The 10,657-nt window shown below is 39.0% G+C and overlaps 1 pseudogene across 1 annotated transcript; it reads left to right on the plus strand.

The window, feature by feature from the left end:
- Window positions 1-9,189: 9,189 nt before the first annotated feature.
- Window positions 9,190-10,496, plus strand: LOC148850871 (heat shock 70 kDa protein BIP1 pseudogene; annotated as a pseudogene). Its single transcript, XR_016099405.1, has 3 exons — window positions 9,190-9,237; window positions 9,446-10,220; window positions 10,347-10,496. The product of XR_016099405.1 is annotated as a heat shock 70 kDa protein BIP1 pseudogene (transcript).
- Window positions 10,497-10,657: the final 161 nt, after the last annotated feature.

Here is a 10,657-nt window from a genome sequence, read left to right on the forward strand (position 1 = left end):
TAACTGTGTCATAGTAGTTTGGATTGAGAGAAAACTATGTAATTGATCAATCAATGTGGGGGATTGTTGGATTTTAATCTCATAAGAGATTAAATCCAATAGGTTTGATTGGTCAATTACATGAGAAATTGCACCTATACACTTGTTTGAAAAAATCAGTTTTTCTCTTACAAAAAACCCAGTTTTGAACTTGTCCCACATTGGAGAATTATAAGTTTTGTTTTCAATATTTCAATAGGAGCTGATTTACACTCCTTAGAATTAGTAGAGGAGAGTATGGGGATTCGATGCCGCGCAACGTGCGCGCACGCGTGTGTGTGGCGCTTTAGAGGCGCACTTTGCTCGCACTTCGTGCGCACCCGCGTGGCTTGCGATGGGCGGTTCTGGTTTTGGTACGTTGATGACCATTGATGAGATCAATGGTCACGATTCGATCGGGTGTGATCAAGAGGTACAATTCAAAGTTAACAGTCACCAACTCTTAACAACTTTTAAAACAGTCACAATGGTTGAAATTGTGACTGTTCAGTGTGCCTTCTATAAACCAACACCTACATTTTCCTCATACCTCTTCACAAGTTATTTAAGGAGCATGAATCAGACTCCAAAAACACAATTTCGAAATTCACTATCTCTCTCTCTCTTTCTCAGTCCGATCTGCTACAGTCTCACAGAAGGTTTCTTTGGAGACTCTTCAACTTTGCTGGTTGCAGATTCTCGCCCAAGGCTCTGTTGTATCCTGGGAATGAATTTGCTTGTAACCCAACAGCAAACTCAGTAAAACTGAGTGGGGGCAAATAACATTCTAAAGACAGTGTCTTCAGACGCGCCTAAAAGCTTCTCCTCCTAAGTTACAGTGACCCCATCTTCCCCAACAGTTTCTACGTTTAGTTAATATTTACCTTTCAACCAACTCTTCTCGTAGTCCTTCCAAAGCAAAAAATATTGTATTTTAAGATTTATTTTTTCTATAGTCATTAGCCCCTGCAATGTAGGGGTCACCCCACTAGTAATATAATTAAAAGATATGTTGTCAAAGATGGATTGGACAGGATGGTGGGACTAGAAAAAACTGGAAACTGGTCACCTGACTGATTTTGTTTTATCCCAAAACTGTTATTTGACAAAAAACTATTGATTTTGTCGATGAATCATTGACTCGGATAGTTAAACCATTGAACTGTTCGACTTATGAATGGTTTTTGTTCGTTTTTTGGGTTTTTTAAAATTCCATTTTGATTTTGTTTTTTAGAACAGGCCATCCATTCGGATTGGATGGTCAAAATATTCGATCCGAGAATTTGACCCCAAAATGGTTTTCTATCTGATCCGGTTTTAAAAACCTTGATTAAAAGTGCATTAAGAACATCTCTTAATAAATGAAAACTGTTCTCAATGTATAGCAGCAATGATCTGCGTGTGGTTGGTATGACGAGGCAGATCTGTTCTCTCTTTAGTGCCAAGTGGAGTGTTTAGTTGAATGGTTGTTGTTTACTATTTGATTATCGCTATCAGTTCCACGTTACTATAAATAACTCTCTTTTGAATTATTATCTTATACATTCTCGATAAAAGAGATGTCCTACATGTATACATACATGCATACATTGAAGATCATTTTAAAGACAAAAGTTTATTCAGGTAGTTATGACTAGTTGTTAGATGTCGTTATCTTAGACAAGTGAAAAAACAACCTATTGCAATTATGAAAAACATTTTAAATATAAGGATGCTATTAGGCCAATAATAATTGAACCATGCTGATTTTTGGTACAGATAATGTTTCATATAGAGCCAACGTCTTGATATTTTTTCCTGATTCAGATTAACTATGCAATATGTTGAATCAATGATTTAGGGCTCACACTAAAAGTAAAACAATGAAAAAAGTAGGGTGGTGCCAAACAAGTGTAGTATGTATGTTTAGAAACTAGGCTCCACTCTGACATGATTAAAACTACATGTATGTCTTGCATACATCAAACCCGTGATGCTGTTTTATAGGTTGTCGGTTATACAGGTATTATAGATGTCTGTTGGGACGTTATTGGGAGCATTCTATCAATAGCATATCCCTACTCCTATTCATTCTATAGGATATATACACCTCTGTTTTGCATTTTATGGGAGTTGAGGTCATAAATGGGGCCCGTGGGTCAGAAAATGGCACATACGGCTTTTGATAGGGCAAGTTGATGCTCACACTGTTTGATCAACAGCCCCTTACAACCTTATATTGGGAATATCTCATTGAAATAAATCACATGAATATGGAGATATTCCCAACGTAAGGTTACTGTAAAAGCTGTTGAAACTTTGCCCTGATCGAAGCCTGATTACATAAAAAAGACTAGATATAATCATAAAAAACTAACCGAAGCCTGATTACATAAAAAATTAACCAATGACTAAACATAATCGTACAAAAAAAAAAAGACTAGATATAATCTTACTTTACAGTTGTAATACACTTACGTGAACTTTACACTCAAGCCATTAAAGTTATCAAAGTGTTTTAGGGTGAATTACAAGATTGACCCTCCTTGTACTACGGGGTCAGTGACAAAGTTCCCTCTGTACTGTTTTTTCGTGAGAAGGACCCAACGTTCACAGTTAGACAAAAACCCTCTTCTGTTAGCGTTCCGAAAGAAAAATTCAACTGTTTAATTATTGTCTTCTCCATTAAAGTAAACTGAAATGGCCATATCGTGATGGAGCTGTGTGCTGGCGATGAATTATTTGATGGCATCATTCAACGAGGACACTACAGCGAGAGGAAGGCAGCTGAGTTGACGAAAATTATTGTTGAGGCTGTTGAAGCCTGCATTTGCTGAACCCAGAGAATTTCTTGTTGGTTAACAAAGACGATGATTTCTCTCTTAAAGCCACTGAGTTTGGTCTCTCGGTCTTATTTAAACCAAGCCAAGTGTCCATATTATGTGGCTCCGAAGGTACTTTGCGAGCATTATGAACCAGAGGCAGGAGTGGTACTGTATATATTTCTTAGTGGTGTTCTAGGTTTTTGGGCAGAAACTTAAGCAAGGAATTTTTTATGCAGTTCTAAAGGGAGTTGTTGCCTTTGAATTAAACCCCTTTCCTCTAATATTAGAAAGTGTCAAGGATCTTATTAGGAAGATGCTCTGTTCTCAGCGCTTGACTGCTCATAAAATATTATGTCATCCATGTATTTGTCAAAATGGAGTTGCTCCTAACTGAGCATTGGATCCGATTGTTTTTGCCTGAAACAGTTCTCTCCTGGTTTATGAGAGATGTTTAAGGCAATGGGTACTAACAATAGCGGTGCAATCACATTTGGTGAACTAAAAGCTGGTTGGAAAAGATATGGCTCTAACAATAGTGGAATTGGAAGATGAACTGTGAGGAACAGTCTGAATATGGGCAAGATAGATGCACCACCAGAATCTCATTAGCCTTTGATTATGCACAACATGTACAGGGACATTGGCAAGTTGTTCAACAAGGCCTGAAGAGAATAATCGATGGTAATGACTTCAAATATGCAAGTTTGGTTTGTATCCATCTCCGAAACATTGAGACATATTACAGAAGCTTCAAGAATGAAGGTTCTATGATTGGGCATTTTGTTAGTCATGCCTGCTTGTAGCCAAATAATTGGAAAAAAGAAAATCCATCTGACTTCACTGAATATATGCTTCTCCCATTTGAAGTTTGAAGTTTTGCTTGCCAAAAAAATTTATATCGTTTCTTCTTCTTGTTGTCGATTATATTGCTGATTCTGTAAAAAATTATTAATTTTGTTTGTGTAATAGGATGTGATGTTTGGTGGCATCGAGACCATGGTGTCAACAATGGAGTGGGTCTAAAATGAAGAGTTCAGGAGAATAACTAAATAAGCTTTGGGTTAACCAACAAGGGCATCGGAACTCGCCCTTGTAAATCTTCAAGTAGATGGCCATGATGTTGTGATCATGGAAGGAAAGATAACTAGCCATCAAAACAAACAAAATCACTCGGCCAAGAAGAGATATCCACCATATAGGTATTTTTGGGTCAATGAGTGTTAAAATATTCATATTTTAACATTATGTATTGTAATTATTCATATTTTAATAACATTATATGTAATGTCATTTTTCAAATATTTTAATATTTGAATGTGTGTTAAAATATTTAAAAGATGGTACAATAATTTTTTTTTGAAAAGCTAAGTACCTTTTAGTATTTCCATCTTTTTCTCTATTTTTATGTACGTATGCACCTGCTTATTTGTTTTGAAGAAAAACTATTAGCCTTCGTCCATTTCTTAGAAAATCAATTACAGAGACCGTTTCTCTATTATTATGTACTATAACCGCTGGCAAGTAAAAAAGGGAAAAATTCAAATTTCAATTTAATACTTGAATTTTTTGTAGTGTCAAATTAGTATCGGAATTTTAATCTAGCTTTATATCTTTCAATTGAATCATCTACCCGAGTCTTGATTTTGTAGACCCATTTGTAACCAATCATGGATTTATCTGGAGGCAGGTCAATTAAATCCCAAGTATGAGTGCTTGTAATAATGAACCATTGGTTTCTACCATAGAGGGTCAGTACTAGCCTTGCAATAGATACAAGGCTCATATAAAGATACAATGGTAGAATAACAATGAAAATCACGAAGAAGAATTGAAGGTTTAGTGAACCTATCAGAGCGACGGAGTGAAACATCAGAATGAGCAGGGTCGAATTCATCAGGAGGAATCAAGGGCTTAGAAGAAGGTAGACCTGGATGATCCATAGCCAAGGTAGATGCATCAGGAGAGGTTGCATGTTGTACAGTACTGTTAGAGCTATCAGAGGAAAAAATAGTCGGACCTGCAGGTAAATCATCAAGAAAAAACGAGATAGTAGGATCAGTAAAAAAATGTGAAGATGTCGTGGTAACTTGAAATGGAGAGAGATTGGAGAACATTTTGTGTTCCCAAAAGGTAATATGACGAGATATGCAAAGTCGTTGGGAAAGATGATCCCAACACCGATATCTTTTATGTTTAATACCATACCCGAGAAAACAAAATAAACGTGCTTTTGGTTCCAATTCAGTATGTTCATGAGGTTGTAATAGAACAAAACAAGCACAACCAAATATACGAAGAGACTGGTAATCAGGGCAATGGCCATACAATTGTTCATAAGGAGAAATGTTACCAATAATAGGAGAAGGAATGCGATTGATAGTATAAACAACAGTGAGGGCTGCTTCCCCCAAAAAACGTTCAGGACAAGAGGAAGATATTAAAAGAGCTCGAACAATATCAAGAATATGCCTATGTTTTCGTTCTGCATGCCCATTTTGTTGAGAGGTACCGGGACAAGATCTATGAATGATAGTTCCATTTTGTGAAAGGAATTGGATAAGGATAGAATCTCTGTATTCCATGGCATTATTAGTGCAAAAAATCTTGATGATAAAGGAAAATTGAGTTTTGATCATGGTGGAAAATTGAATATAAATTGCAGGTAATTCAGATTTATTACGCATGATATAAATCCATGTATATCGAGAGAAAATCACAAAATAACGCGAACCAGCCATGGTATTATGAGGCGAAGAGCCCCAAGTATCAGAATGAATAAGATCAAAATGTGCAGAAAAAACAGAATCACTTATATCAAAAGGCAAAACATGATGTATTGAAAGAGGACATGAAACACAATCAAAGTGTGTTGGTTTAACAGGACCCAAGCATCCATTGGAAATTAAATATCCTAATTTAGAGGTAGAAAGGTGACCAAGGCGAGAATGCCAAACACTAGAGGTGACAGCAGCATCAAGAGATGGTAATTGAAGAGATGATAACTCAAATAGTCTCCCAACCTTACGGTCTGTCCCAATGATCTTTCCTATACGTGGATCCTACACAGTACAACCACGACTTAAGAAATGTATTTCAAAACCAAGTCACATAATTGTCCAACAGATATAAGATTTAGAGATAATTGAAGTATCAAAAAGGTGTTAAGAAGTGACAAACGAGATGTTGAAATAGTGCCTATACTTTTGACAGTTAAGGTGGAACTATCGGGCAGTATGAACAATTGGTGCAATAGAAGAATGTGACTTGGAAATGAACAGTGATGAATTGGATGTCATATGATTGCAACAGGCATAATCAAAATATCACGATGAGGTAGTACCTGGAATGACGGACAATATGAATTATAAGGCATACCAAAATCAGGTTGGAGCTGGTGAAGAAGAGCTTGAAGTTCTCTAAGAGAAAATTTTGGAGGTATTATTAGAAGAATTCTCTGTGGCAACAGCCGCAGTAGAACTCGAAGCTTGAGAACCCATGGATGAGAACTTTTGTCCATACGCCTTTTGGCTTGCAAGCGGCGACACTCAGAAATAGTGTGATCAGTCTTCTTGCAGTAATTGCAGAAAGTCCGTTTTGAAGATTTAGTTGAAGAAGTAGCAGGCATACCTGGAGTAGCAAGAACAACATCAGTAGATAATAAGGATTGCTCATCTCGATGTGTTTTTAGACCAATTTCTTCAGAAAGCAAATCTTTGATCACAACTTCAAGAGAAGGCAATGGGCTACGATGAAGTAGAGTACCACTAATAGGTTCATACTCATCACTGAGAGTCATTAGAAGATGCCAAACACATTGGCGATCGCGAAGCTTGGAATAAGTAGTAGTTGCAGAAGTACTATCCCATTCAGGTTCACACTGTGCTAACTGATCCCAAAGAACTTGTAATTCAGAGACATAACTGTGAATGGTTTGTCTAGGTTGCTGCTTCATACGGTGAAGACGCCTATAGAGCTGAAACTGATGCACATCATCAGGTCAATATTGTCCAATTTTTCTATTTGTTCAGCAAATTTATTTTTTGTTTCATCAACAATTTTAGTAGGTTTGGAAATCTCACCAGTCACATATCGCCATAGAAGGCGTCCCTTGAGAAAATTGCACATCTCTTGGGACCATAAATCATAGTCTGAGCCATCAAAGGTAACAGTGATGGGATGAGAGATATGTTGAGCAGATTCGGATGAATCCATGAGAAGAAACATAGATCTTTAGAGCAACACGAATCACGGGAAAATACTGACCTTAAAAAAAAACTTCACAGAATCCCTAATGTCTTCTTCGTCGGGGCAGCCTCAATTCTGGTACACGCAGATGCTGACGAAGGTTTTGCACCTACGTAACCTTCTTTTCTAATTCGCAGACCACAAGATGTGAACCACTGGTTTAAGTAGTGGGTTAGTTTGGCTTAAGCAGAAGAAAGGAACATAGACACCTAACGCAACACACCTTCAAGCGCATCGGGAAGCAGGTCTCGTGCGCGAATGAGATCACCAGTTTGGTACTTTGCCGGTTTGGTACTTCTTGAGGAAGCTCAAGAAGTTCTGACGAAGAGGAAATTCGACTGCGTCAATCAACGACATGACCGAATTTCTTCCAAGAGGAAATTCGACGACTATGGTTCTTCTGACAAAGATTTATGTGACTTAGTCTCCGTAAGAATGAAGAGAGACAAAGCTGATGTCGTCAATTCCTCCGGAGTAGAAAATGAGACTCGATTATCACCTAGCGGCAAAGACGATGATGAATCTTCTGGTCTTCTACGCCAACTCTGGGGATTCTATTGAATCTGTTCATGAGCAAATTCGAAGGATAACCAGGATTCCGATCATTGAGCAGCGTTTGATTTACTGAGGGTAGCAACTCTAGTGGGAGCAGACACTTGCCGTGTGCTCGATCCAAAACGATGTGGGGCTCCAGTTGGTTGGGTGGACAAAGGATAAACCTCAGGCCTCAACCATCGATTGACAAAGGAAGGAAGAAACGAGAGCGGACGGACGACAACGAAAGTAGCGGACGACTCGCAACCAGGGGCCCTATTGCGAACAAACTTCCTGAGAGTATGCTCAACATATTTCTCTCCTTTTGCAAAGTTCTCCAACATTCCTGCAGTTCTGGTTTTCTTGCTAACCCTGACTTCAGGTTTGATGCAGATATTGCGCACCAACTAAAATTCGCAAATTCCTACAGCAACTCCAACCGCGGCAAACAAAAGAACAAATGCTCTGCTACCATGATACGAAACTAAGAAAGACAAATGGAGAATATAATAATTTCTCTTGATCTATTCAATTCAATAGGCTACAACTTTATTTCTAATATAGCTAATTATAATAGGGATATAATAGGGAGATAAGGTCGGCGACCTAAAGTAGGATACAATAAGGAAAGAAATAAGAGATAAGAAGATAAGATATATACAGCTATATCTCTTAGAAGAAAGGAGATAATGATACTAATTTTGATAGAATACGCTAACAATGGAATAACTTGGGCTTCCTCAAAACAAATCGTCATACTTGTTCAGTGTTCACTTGGATATTTCCTGATATTTTTGCAATCTGTGGTTATATCGTTCAGACTGCTGTTGGCTTGCTGCTGACATAGGCAACAAAGGAGAAACCTTCCATTGGCACGGTGAGATTTATTTCTTCTATTACTTTAAAGGTCTTAAATCGTTTTGTAATCAGGGCGGTGGTTGTAGTAGGTAATAGAGAGGAGGGAAGTTGTATGAGAATTCTTCCATGCATAAAGTAGAACGGAAACTGTTGTTCTTTAGGCAGGAACAAGAAGTATCATTGACATCTGTTCCTCTGTTTAATAAGTAGAATTGGATTGATAAGTCGCATATTAAGTGAAGCCCTGAACATATTCATTCATGTGGTGCTAAGCAGGAAATTACAGTAGGACCTAGTCCTCTGGATGAACAGGGCAACGGAAAGCCACTGACTGTTTCACCGGGAAACACAGTATTGTATTCCAAGAGTATTTATTTAGTTTATAGAGAGACTGTGCGAGATATTTTTTTATGTGCGGTTTATTGTCTTCTTTCTTATAAGGGAAATTAGATAATGCTCAAAGCGCATTTTTGTCATTTTAATTTTTATACATCACTAAACGATTTTAGACTAAATTGACAGTTTTTGAAAGTTTGAATATTAATTTAACATTATCCCAAAATTCAGGATATTAAATGTGTGCATAGAAGCCAAGGCAAGAATCCCAACAAACTTGGCCAAGTTTCGGGAGAATGTATGACGACCGGCGGGTGCGAGCGAATCCGCGTCACCTGCTAACAAATACATTTCAACACCCTATCAATAATAATTGACACCGCACATCTTATATATGACGGGTTACATGGCCCCATTTTATAGCAAGATGTACATAAAGTTGGTAGGATGTTGGAAACTTGTTTTATTGGCAGGTTGGGCGGATTCACGAAATAAATATAATCGCTCAAAAAAATATCTGATCAATCGGAACTCAAGAGTAGTCTCCAAGTTCGCATCTCCGCCCCACCACCTCTCGCCCCACAAACGCCCCACATGCCGAGCGTCCGCCTTCTGTCCTTCCGCACGCGGTCGGCATTCCTGCGTGTTAGCCTAAAACCGAGTCAAAACTCTCATGTACTCATTTCCACATTCCCGCGTGCTTGACTCCCGTTCTTCTCCCCTCACCGAGCTCTCCTTCTCCGGCACCGGCGACCGCTCCGGTCAGCATCTTGACGATCGACAATGGTGTGTTCGAGGTCCTCTCTACCAGCGAAGACACCCACTCGGGAGGAGAAGACTTCGACCACAGAGTGATGGACCACTTCACATCAGCAAAGACAACAAAGCTCTGGGAAAGCTCCGTTGGGAGTGCGAACGCGCCAAGCCAGCACTGAGCAGCCAGCACCAAGTCCGCGTCGAGATCAAATCCCTCTTTGATGGCGTCGATTTCTCGGAGCCATTGACGGGGGCGAGATTTGAAGAGCTGAACATGGATTTGTTCAAGAAGACGATGGGTCCCGTGAAAAAAGGTATAGAGGATGCAGGTCTGAAAAAGACGGATATTCACGAGATTGTGCTTGTTGGAGGCAGTACTCGTATTCCCAAGGTCCAGCAGCTTCTGAAGGAGATGTTCGACGGGAAGGAACCCAACAAGGGTGTTAATCCTAGTGAAGCCGTTGCTTATGGCGCTGTCGTTTTTTCCTAAGCATTTTGGTTCTGTTCGTTGTAGACATTCTTTCGCTCGATGTTGCGCCACTTGGTCTAAGGATTGAAACGGTTGGTGGGGTGATGACCAAATTGATCCCAAGGAACACGATTATCCCCACCAAGAAATCTCAGGTTTTTACGACCTACGAAGACCAGCAAACGACTGTGTCCATCAAGGTAGGGAAAAATGGATTTTTTTTTCTTTTTTTTTTTTTTTTTCATTTGAGCAACAGGTTTTGTTAGTTGTTTTGGCAGAACTGATTGAATCTCTGTTTCGGGAAATTTTTTTTTGGGTCTATGAAGGTGAGAGGAGCCTAACCAAGGATTGTCATGAGCTTGGAAGATTTGATCTCTCGGGAATTCCACCTGCTCCAAGGTGATTAAAAGCATTACTCAGATTAACATATGGATAGGAATGAAGAATTCAGGAACTAATTATAAGTGATTTGTGTTTTAATTTGAATTGCAGGGGAGTTCCACAGATTGAGGTTACGTTTGAGGTGGACACGAATGGTATTCTTCATGTGAGGGCGGAGGACAAGGCGGCCAAGAAATCAGAATCAATCACCATAACAAATGACAAAGGGCGTCCGGGCCAGGAGGAGATAGCGAGG

This window comes from Nelumbo lutea, chromosome 5 (assembly GCF_056320005.1).
Source record: "Nelumbo lutea isolate HS-2025 chromosome 5, American lotus-T2T, whole genome shotgun sequence".
NCBI classification, from domain to species: domain Eukaryota; kingdom Viridiplantae; phylum Streptophyta; class Magnoliopsida; order Proteales; family Nelumbonaceae; genus Nelumbo; species Nelumbo lutea.